Below are 9,823 nucleotides of genomic sequence, written 5' to 3' on the forward strand. Positions count from 1 at the left end.
CAGTCCTCTGCAAGCTAGGGAACACCATCGAAGATTGCTCCGTTTGTAGCGATCTTTTGCTGTTCTGTGACCATCTTCTGCAAGCTAGGGAACATCGTTGAAGATAACTCCGCTTGTAGCCATCTTCAACTTTGTTAATGGTTCGTTTTGTTGAATGCGTACTTTGGGGGTGGTGACAATCCTCTTTTTCTTTAGGAACAGTTGTTAACACAACTATTGAATGATGAGCGACAATCTGGTTTAGGGAAAGTTGTTAATGCCGCGTAACAATTCGTCCTAGGAAATGTTGCTACGATTGAACGACAATCTGCATCTCGGAAAATTTGCCAAAATCCAATTTTGGGAAAAGTTGTCAATGCTGCGTAACAATCTGTCATAAGAACCTTTCTATGATTGACAATCCACGTTTTGGAACATAACTCTTGAAAGCAATCCGCCTTGGAAAAATGAGACAATCTTTTTAGGAGAATATTGCCACCATCGACAATCCGCGTCTTGGAACATTTGCAAAAAAGAGTTAACCGACAATCCATCTCGGGAAAATTTGCCACTACATAAATGAATGAAAATCCACGTTTAAGGAACCTTTGCCGTAATATTAAGTTGAATAAAGACCTACGACAAATCTTTTGGGAAATTTTGCCACGGAGTTGATGACAATCCGAATTTTGAAAAAAAATTTGCCAAACGGAGAAGGAGCACGACAATCCACACTTGGAAACATTGCCAGTTTGAGATGACGATCCAATCTTGGAAAAATTGTCGAAGATTTGATGAATGTATGACAATCCGAACTTGGAAAAACTTGCTAGATAGAGAAAGAGCACGACAATACACGCTTGGAAACATTGCCAAAGGTGACAATCTAATCTTGGAAAAATTATCGTTGAAGAAAATGCTTGGCAATCAACTCTTAGAAACATTGTCAAAGGTGACAATCCAATCTCGGAAAAATTGTCGTTTGAAGAAGATGTTCTTGGCCCTACAAAAGAGATTAAATTTTGCCAAAGGACTTTGACAGTTGATTTGCTTATGGTTGACTCAAGGTTTGGTGTTACTTGACTCATTTTGTAAGACTTAACATTTCGCTTGACTCGATGTGTAACTCAACGTACTCAAATCGACTCGATGTGATAACCCAACATGACTCAAAGTGTACATGACTCGTGTTCATAGACTTAACTCGATGTGATGACATGGCATGTGTAGACACCCAAATGTGTCTCCCCAAAACCAAACCCAGTGATGAATACATTTTGCGTCGAATGATTATCGAACGAGGTGAAAGTGTGAAAGGTCACGTGTTGCGGTTGGTTTTTATTAAAGTCTTTCTTTCGGTTTTCGAAAACAACTCTATTTTATGAAAACAGCCAATCCAGTTTAGTTCGGTCCACGACAAGGGTCCAATAATAGTGTAGTTGGATGGGGCTTGCAAAGAGATTTCCAACGATATATTATAAGCCCAATTCCGATGAATAATGAGGAAGTTATGGCCAAAATACTAAACTGGGCCCGGTTTGATCTTTACATGCAGCCCGATGATCTAGGGGAGGGCCCAATGTTAATTATTATTCCTAAAGTTATTAGAATTAATTATAGTCTTCTAGAATTGTTTAGAAGGTTCTCTTTAGTCCTAATAGAATTAGAATTAATAATTATATTTTGATAAGTTTTACTTGGAATAAAATATTATTTTATGAAAAATACGATTTCGATTTTCATACGACTTTACGAGTCAATTTTGATTGACAAGTGGACTCCGTGTTTGAAAGCGCGTAGGAATCCAGGCTGTCGCCAAACGACAGGCCTGTCGCCATGCGACAAGGTTGGTTTTACGGCGACAGAGTGGAGTTTTATTCCTTATCAAATTCTACCTATTTCTGGACAGTTTTCTTATAAATAGGGTCCTAAACCTCCGTTTTTATCTACAATCAACGATCAACAATTCAAATTCAATTCACAATCATCTATTCTCTCTTTCTAGCCTAGCTTTTAACAAAATTTCGCATTCACGAGATCTAGAAACAACTAGCCAAGTTCGAAGTTGCCTTCTCCCTAGACGTGAGAGGTTATAATTTCTGAGGGTTTGGTCCCAAATCCCTATTTCAATTATTTAATTTGATTGTTTGATTTTATATTTTCCTTGAAGTTACTAACGCGTGTATTTCGTTATTAGAAAGAGGTACGAGGCATCAAAGTATGTAATCTGATTGCTCTATTCTTGTAGAAAGCATGTTTAAATTTGTTTAATTCCTGATATCATGTTAGGGTGTTATTATTGCTTTCTAGTATCATGTTTAGGGAAAAGGTTATAATATCAAATATGCTTATTATGATTCCTGCGATGCTTCCTATTCTCTTTTCTAATATCATGTTAGTATCATGTTAGGGCTAAAGCTTTGATCTTTATTTTTTAGTGACATGCTAGGGTTTGTTATTAATCTTGTTAGTATCATGCCTAGGATCTTGCTATTATTATGCTTTAACATGATTATTATTGTTATTATGATTTTTATTATGATTATGATTATGATGATTATTATGTTGCTTGATGCTTATTCATTGTTATTGCTTGATCACGCCTTTTATGCATGTTTAAAGGGAATTTGTACTTGTAATCACGCTTAATAAGATAATTAATAATCTTGTTTAAGGTTAATTTGATTATATTTCAAGTGATCGCCAATCATAGTTTTATTTGTGCATTAATAATCAACCAACATAGATAAACAGGTTTAGGGTTAACCTATTGTTTGCATGCTAGTCAGAAAGCGCACATGAATACAAGTAGAATGAAGTAGAGGCCTATTATTAGGGCAGGTTCAATCTCTTTTAGGTTGGATTTGTACCCTCATCCCTGAACCCTATTTGGTTCAAGACCTTTTGGAGTTGACGATCTCATGGATCGTTAAGGGGTGTAATCTTCACCTTGTGAACGGTTTACAAGTTCCTAAAACTTGTAGGCAACTCTTTTTCTCTAGCTTCCTTCCCTTTGGACGCCACCATGCTTAAGTGTATGATCACAGTGGGGTTCAAGCTTGGGGTTAATGGCTTGAAATATTCCCTACAGCATGACTCAAAGTGTACATGACTCGTGTGCACATTGTATTGTGATTGTTCTATGTGACTCAAAATGCAGAAAAAACAAAAAAATTTCCGTCATTTTTGTGGAGGGTACCGACTTTCTCCTGAAAAAGAAAGACGTGAAAAGAGAGAAGTGAAGTGTTTGAGTGTTTGCAGTGCATGTTGAATGAGCTCGATCAAGTGATCGTTGTATCTCATGGTGCAAGGATTATAGCATCCTAGGCTATCTCATTTGATGACTCGATGATGAAAGTATTTGGATAACTTAGGTACGGAGGCTAAGTACTTCATACTTTGTGATGCAATGATGATTGATTTTGATATGACAAGGCGTGCTTCAAAGTTATGTTAAGATTTCATGAAAAAGGTTCCTAAGGGAGGGTTTATTTGGTCATGAATATGTGATGTGTGTGAAAGTGACACTAAGTTAGGCCGCAAAGGCTAAGTGTGTGGAAATATATCTTGTGAAGAGCCAAATAATGGTGACTTTTAGGCTGGGTAGGCTAATGACGTAGGGATCAAGCCCCCAAGTCTAGCTCTAAATGGATATAGATGAGCATTGGAGATCCCTTGATATGATTATGCGTGAATATGTATGTGAATGAATGAATGCATGATTATTACAGCCGCACCTCGATGTGAGGTTGCCTACGTATCCCTTAGGAATCAGGCCGAACGTAGCTCTAGCCGAACCTCGCACAAGTGTGTGTATACCTCAAAGAGGTCTTTTAAGGGTTGTAACGTGGTTAGGCTAACGGTCGAAGAAGAAGGGGATAAAGGCTCAAGACCCTAGACAAGCCCCAAGGTGTGCAACCTTGCATTTGAATCTTTGTATTTGTATGCTTGAGTTTTTCTCACTTTTTAACTCTCTTTTGTTTATTTTTTGCACTCTCTTTTTGCTTTTGCATTTTTTTTATTTTGATAAGTGTGGGCAATCCCGATCATGCGGTCTATCACTCACTTGGCATTTATGTTTCTCAGGCACGGTACCGAGCACTCGATAGACACAATCTGAGACGTGTTCTTATTAAAGATAAGTTCATATCAAAGACATTGGAACACTTGCCCTTTTGCACACTTTTATATTGTTATTGCTTTTTTGAAATTTTGAGATCTAGGTAAAATCACTCAAGTTTTTGTCTTTTTGAAAATTACACAAATTGCACACCATCCCATCTCAAGGTTAGGTAGATGTGGGTTGAAGAAAGAAAGGTCTATCGTTAGACGAGGCTCAAAGTGGTGTATCAACGGGTTGTATTTTTGAAAGGTGGAAGGTGATATAATATGGCTACAAGGGGTGTCTCAACTCATTAGTATACCTTATGCTTAGTTCGGCGATTTTATTTTTTTAATGCAATGCAATGATCATATGCAAGAAAAGAAATGCTTATTTTATTAAAGGAAAAAGAACAACCTATGGAATAAGTCTAAGGAAAACAAAAGGTACCTATGCTAGACTTATTGGGGAAGGGAAAATCAAAAAGAAGAAAAAAAGTCACAAAATCTTATTGTTGAAGCTCATCTTGTGTCTTTTGCTTTATCATCACCCAGTCTTCTTGCTAGCTAGAGGCAACAGAATCTTGTTTGCATCTATGAGATCTTGAATGAGATTTTGAAATCTGTAACACTCATCCATGGTATGACCATTTCCTCGATGGTACTTGCAATAAGAGTTGGGATTCCATCTTGAAGATCGCTTTTCTAGCGTTGGATCTTCAGTAGGACCGATAGGTTTGATTAATCTTTGATCGTAGAGACGATCGAAAGCAACATCATAGGTCATTTCAATAGGTGTGAATTCTCTTTTGGGTTTCTTTTTAGGTCCTTGTTTATCCATGGCTAAGACATCGTTAAGGTCAAAGGTACTAACATTGTTACTAGAGTAGGTGTTTTCGGAAGAAGAAGGATTGTCGTTCTTGTTTCCTTTCCCACTGTTGTTACTATTGTTAGTAGCTTTTTGTCATGTGAGGTCATCTTCAATGTCAATGCCTATGTTATAGATGACCTTGAAAGTATTCAAGTTGTGTTGGTATTTTAAATGCTTTGAATACTTCTCTTGGAGGTTCTTGATGAATATCCTTACAGATTCCTTTTCAGTGGGAACTTCTACCATCCTAGCAGAAGTTTCCCTCCACTTGTTGAAGAAGGAAGTAAATCCTTCGTTTTCTTTTTGTTTTAACATCTCAATCTCCCTATGGTCAGTTTCAACTTGGATGTTGCACTTGTATCTATCAATAAAAGCGTTTGTCATAGAGTCCCAAGAAGAGATCTTCTTTTTGTCTAGGGAAAAATACCATTGTTGACAAACGGTTTCTAAAGATAACGAGAACAACGAATGGAAAGCTTTCTTATCAATTTCCTTAATGTTCATTATTGTTTCAAAAGCTCTTAAATGAAAGTAAGGGTTATCAATTGGCTTGAACTTAAGGATGTCGTTGGCATTGAACTTCTGCGGAAGAAGTTCCTTGTCCACCGAGACCCCATGTGAGCTAATTCCTTGATACTTATAATCGTTGGAAACTTTCTTAAGGCTTTCTTTCATGCGCTCAAGCTGTCGTTGCTTGCTAGGATCGTTAACTGAAAGAACGAGGACTTTCATCATCTCAGTTAAGTTATTCATGTTTTGCTTCAACTCATCAACTTCTTGTTGGGAAGCCATTAGTACGAACTTTTTCCGGTGTCTGATAGGTTTGTCGAAGGTGTTGTCTTTGATTAAGCGCCCTTCTATCCTTGACCAAGTGCTGTGAAAAGGGAAGTTATGGATACTTATTGTTAATTGTTTGACTCAAACTTGATTCAACATGCGTAGATGGGAAGAGATCATGGAAGAATGTGGGAGTGGTATGCAAGGAGAAAGCATGTAGAGGGTGGAAAGATGATGTAGATGGAGAGATATGGAAAAATAAGGAATAGAGTGGACCCCCAACTCAAATGATGGAAAGAGCGATTCATGCATTAACCTAAGACATGGTCATGGTGTGAAAAGAAGTATATACAAAGTGTGTGAATGCTTGTGAGTGTAAGTGATATGTTCAAAACTTGTGTCATGACCATGTGATTAGACTATGTGACCAGACTCAAACAAAGACTAAGTTAAGACTTCACGTATGTGCATTAAATTGGATAAGTTGCAGTATTTTAGTCATAACTTTTGATCTGTGACTCCGAATTAGACAAAACTAACGCCAAATGAAAGATAAAACTAGGGGCTACAGATCCATAGGCTGTAAGACTCGTAATTTCTTCTAGAACTCCGGCTATAACCAAAACAAGTTGACGTTTGTGCAGTATACAGGAATAAAAATCTAGGTTGACACAAAGGAACTATGACTCAATTTTAGACATATTTATTAGCTCAAATTAATTAATCAATTAATTAAGCAAAGTCTTTTAGTCATTGGTTAGTTTATTTAGAATTATACACAAGTCAAACAAACGATTAGTGTAAACACACATAGATTATGCACAAGCAAAAAAATGCACAAATAGTCAAATAAGCACAACATGATGCAAAGAGTTTGCAACCTAACCATGGCTCTAGTTCTTTAAAGTTCAAGGATAAGGGTTAGTCAAAGAGGTTCAATGGTTATGAGTCCAAATGCGTCGCGCGGAAGCCTTACCTTTGGAAGGGTTGACGTGTATGGATGGGACCCCGCAAGTTAGACTTGCTTCCATGGTTTGGTGAATTCACAAACTCGGATGTACCCTTCGTTGCAATGAGCGTTCGATTGGGTAGATGGAGCGTGAATTCCCAGAGGGTTATGGACATATGTAGAACACATATGGGTTCAGAACAGTGAGAAAAATTCAATCAGGAAGTAAAATCGAGCAAACAGTACTAGAACCGGTCAAAGCAAGAACGCAAATTTCTGGCTCGGTATTGGAAGAACGTAGCGCGAGGCAACAGTGACCATCGCGAGACGATAGCCTTGTCGCGCCGCGATATTGCTATCGTGTCGTGACAGAGCCATCGAACTGCGATGGGCACTGTTTTCTCAGCGCCAGTTCCTACATGCCTCAGCAGCTCTCTTTTGTTCTTAGAATTTTCCAGTTTTCACAGCGTTTTTTCGATTCTAGTTATGAAAGATATTTCCCAAATTTCCTACGTGTAAAAAGCCTATGTTTTTGACGCATTACGAATGGTCTATCCAATACGAACCTCTTTTATGCTTATGTCAATAATGTCAATCAAAATTACGCACATGAATACTTAGAATTTTTCGAGTCTCATCCACTCATTCTAAATTATTGCCAAAATAAATTTTAGGAATTAAAATAGAAATCCTCCCCAGCGGAGTCACCAAAAAACTGTAGGGAATATTTCAAGCATCCCACACTTGAGCCCTACTGTGATCATACACTTAAGTATGGTGGCATCCAAAAGGAAGGAAGCTAGAGCAAAAGAGTCACCAACAAGTTTTAGGAACTTGTAAACCGTTCACAGGGTGAAGGTTACACCCCTTCATGATCCATGAGATCGCTAACTCCATAGTGGTCTGGAACCATGACTGGATATTCGGGGATGAAATTACAAATCCAACCTAAAAGAGATTGAATTTGCCCTAAAAATAGGCCTCTACTTTATTCTTCTCATATTCATGTGCGCTTTCTGACTAACATACAATCAATATATTAACCCTAAACCTGTTTAATTTATGTTGGATGAATATTAATGCACAAACAAAATGATTATTGGCGATCACTTGAATTAAAACCACATTAGCCTAAATAAAATAATTAATTATCTTATTAAGAGTGATTTCAAATACAAATTTCCTTTAATCCTGCAAGAGAGGGCGTGATCAAGCAATAACAATATCAAGCAACATGATATTATATTGATACAACAAATTATCATAATTAAAATAATAATTCTCAAAGCATAATATTATTAGCAAGATCCTAGGCATGATACTAACATGATTAATAACAAATCCTAGCATGTCACTAAACAATAAAGATCAAAGCTTTAGCCCTAACATGATACTTACATGATAGAAGAAAATAGGAAGCAACCTAAACATGATACTAGAAAGCAATAAAAACATCCTAACATGATACTAGGAATTAAAATAATATCTAAACATGCTTTCTACAAAATAAAACAACAAAATTACTTACTTTGTTGCCTCGTATCTCTTTCTATCAAAACAATACACACATTAGTAACTTCAATGAAAATATTTAATCAAACAATTAATTTACATAATTGAAATAGGGATTTGAGACCAAACCCTCAGAAATTATCAACCTCTCACGTCTAGGGTGAAGGCCACTTGAGCTTGGCTATGTGTGTCTAAGTCTCGCAAATGAGGAATATTGTATTTTGAATAGGCTAGGATTAGAAATAAAGAGAGAAGGAAAGAATAAGCTTTAGCTTTTAGAGAGAGAAGAGATGACAATTGTTGATGATTTGAAAACGGGGAAAAAGACCCTATTTATAACGAAAAAAGTCCTGAAACGATCAGAAAAAGATCGAATTCGATTCGGAGTAAAACTACCTCCATCGCGGCGCTACAGTGTCCATCGCGGCACGATAGAGCTGTCGTTTCGCGATGGTCAACGCGTCAACTCAAAATCATACGGAGTCCTTAATCTAATTAAATTAGACTAATTAACGTCCGTACTTATCTTTTAAAATTCAGATTTAATCTTTTATAACACTTGTTTTATTCCAAATATAATTATTTATTTTTCTAAAAGATGTAATTATTAGTCCTAATCCCACTAGAACTTCAAAAGAACCTTCTAGATTATTCTAGAAGATTAAAGTCAATCCTAATGATTTTAGGAATAATAATTAATGGGCCCACCACTTGATCATTTGGCCGTATATAAAACTCATTTTGAGCCCAATTTAGTATTTTGGCCATAACTTCCTCATTATTCATCGGAATTGGGCTTATATTATATCGTTGGAAAGCTCTTTTCGAGCCCAATCCAACTACACTATTATTGGACCCTTATCATGGACCAAACTAAATTGGACTGGACATTTTCCATAAATAGATTAAGAAAAGAAATATTTTCAAAAACCGAAAGAAGTATTTTTATTAAAACGACCGCATCACAAGACCTTTCACATTTCACCTTATTCAATAATCAAATAACGTGAAAGATATTCATCACTGGGTTTGGTTTTTGGGGAGACACAATCAGGTGTCTACAATATGCGACACTGTGTATATGAATGCTTGGAGAAATAGAAGTGGAAAAAAACTTACTGTTTCATTGTTGGGTTTCTGAAAAATCAACTTCCCTCGAGAGAAAGAACACTGATCTTAATTTACCATTTATGTATTTATATTTTGAAAGAAAATGAATTGACACTATTGTAAATTTGTTAAGGCTATTTTATTTTGACACAGGTTCTGTTTAAACCCTTTTAATTTAAATTTACAGTTATTTTTTATTTTATTTTTTGTAGGCAAAAATCTATAGTTAGTTATTATACGTGATTAACAATTTTTTAATTTTTTTTTTTGAAGAAGAATTATGAATTATTAATTCTTTGTTTTGGGTGTAAATTTTTTGTAAAAAAAGAAAGAAAGAAAGAACTTTTTTTAAAAAAAACCACCCAAAAAAAACATGTACATCATATTAATAGAAGTATAGATTTAGAAGTCTATTCCAAAAAAAGAAAAAAATAATAATAATTACCACTCGTAATATAGAAGTATTGATAGATATTTCATGGGTTAGCATCCTTTAGTAGTGTAGATATAGATATTTTTTTAAT

The sequence above is a fragment of the Chenopodium album genome, chromosome 12 (assembly GCF_948465745.1).
Source record: "Chenopodium album chromosome 12, dcCheAlbu1.1, whole genome shotgun sequence".
NCBI lineage: Eukaryota > Viridiplantae > Streptophyta > Magnoliopsida > Caryophyllales > Amaranthaceae > Chenopodium > Chenopodium album.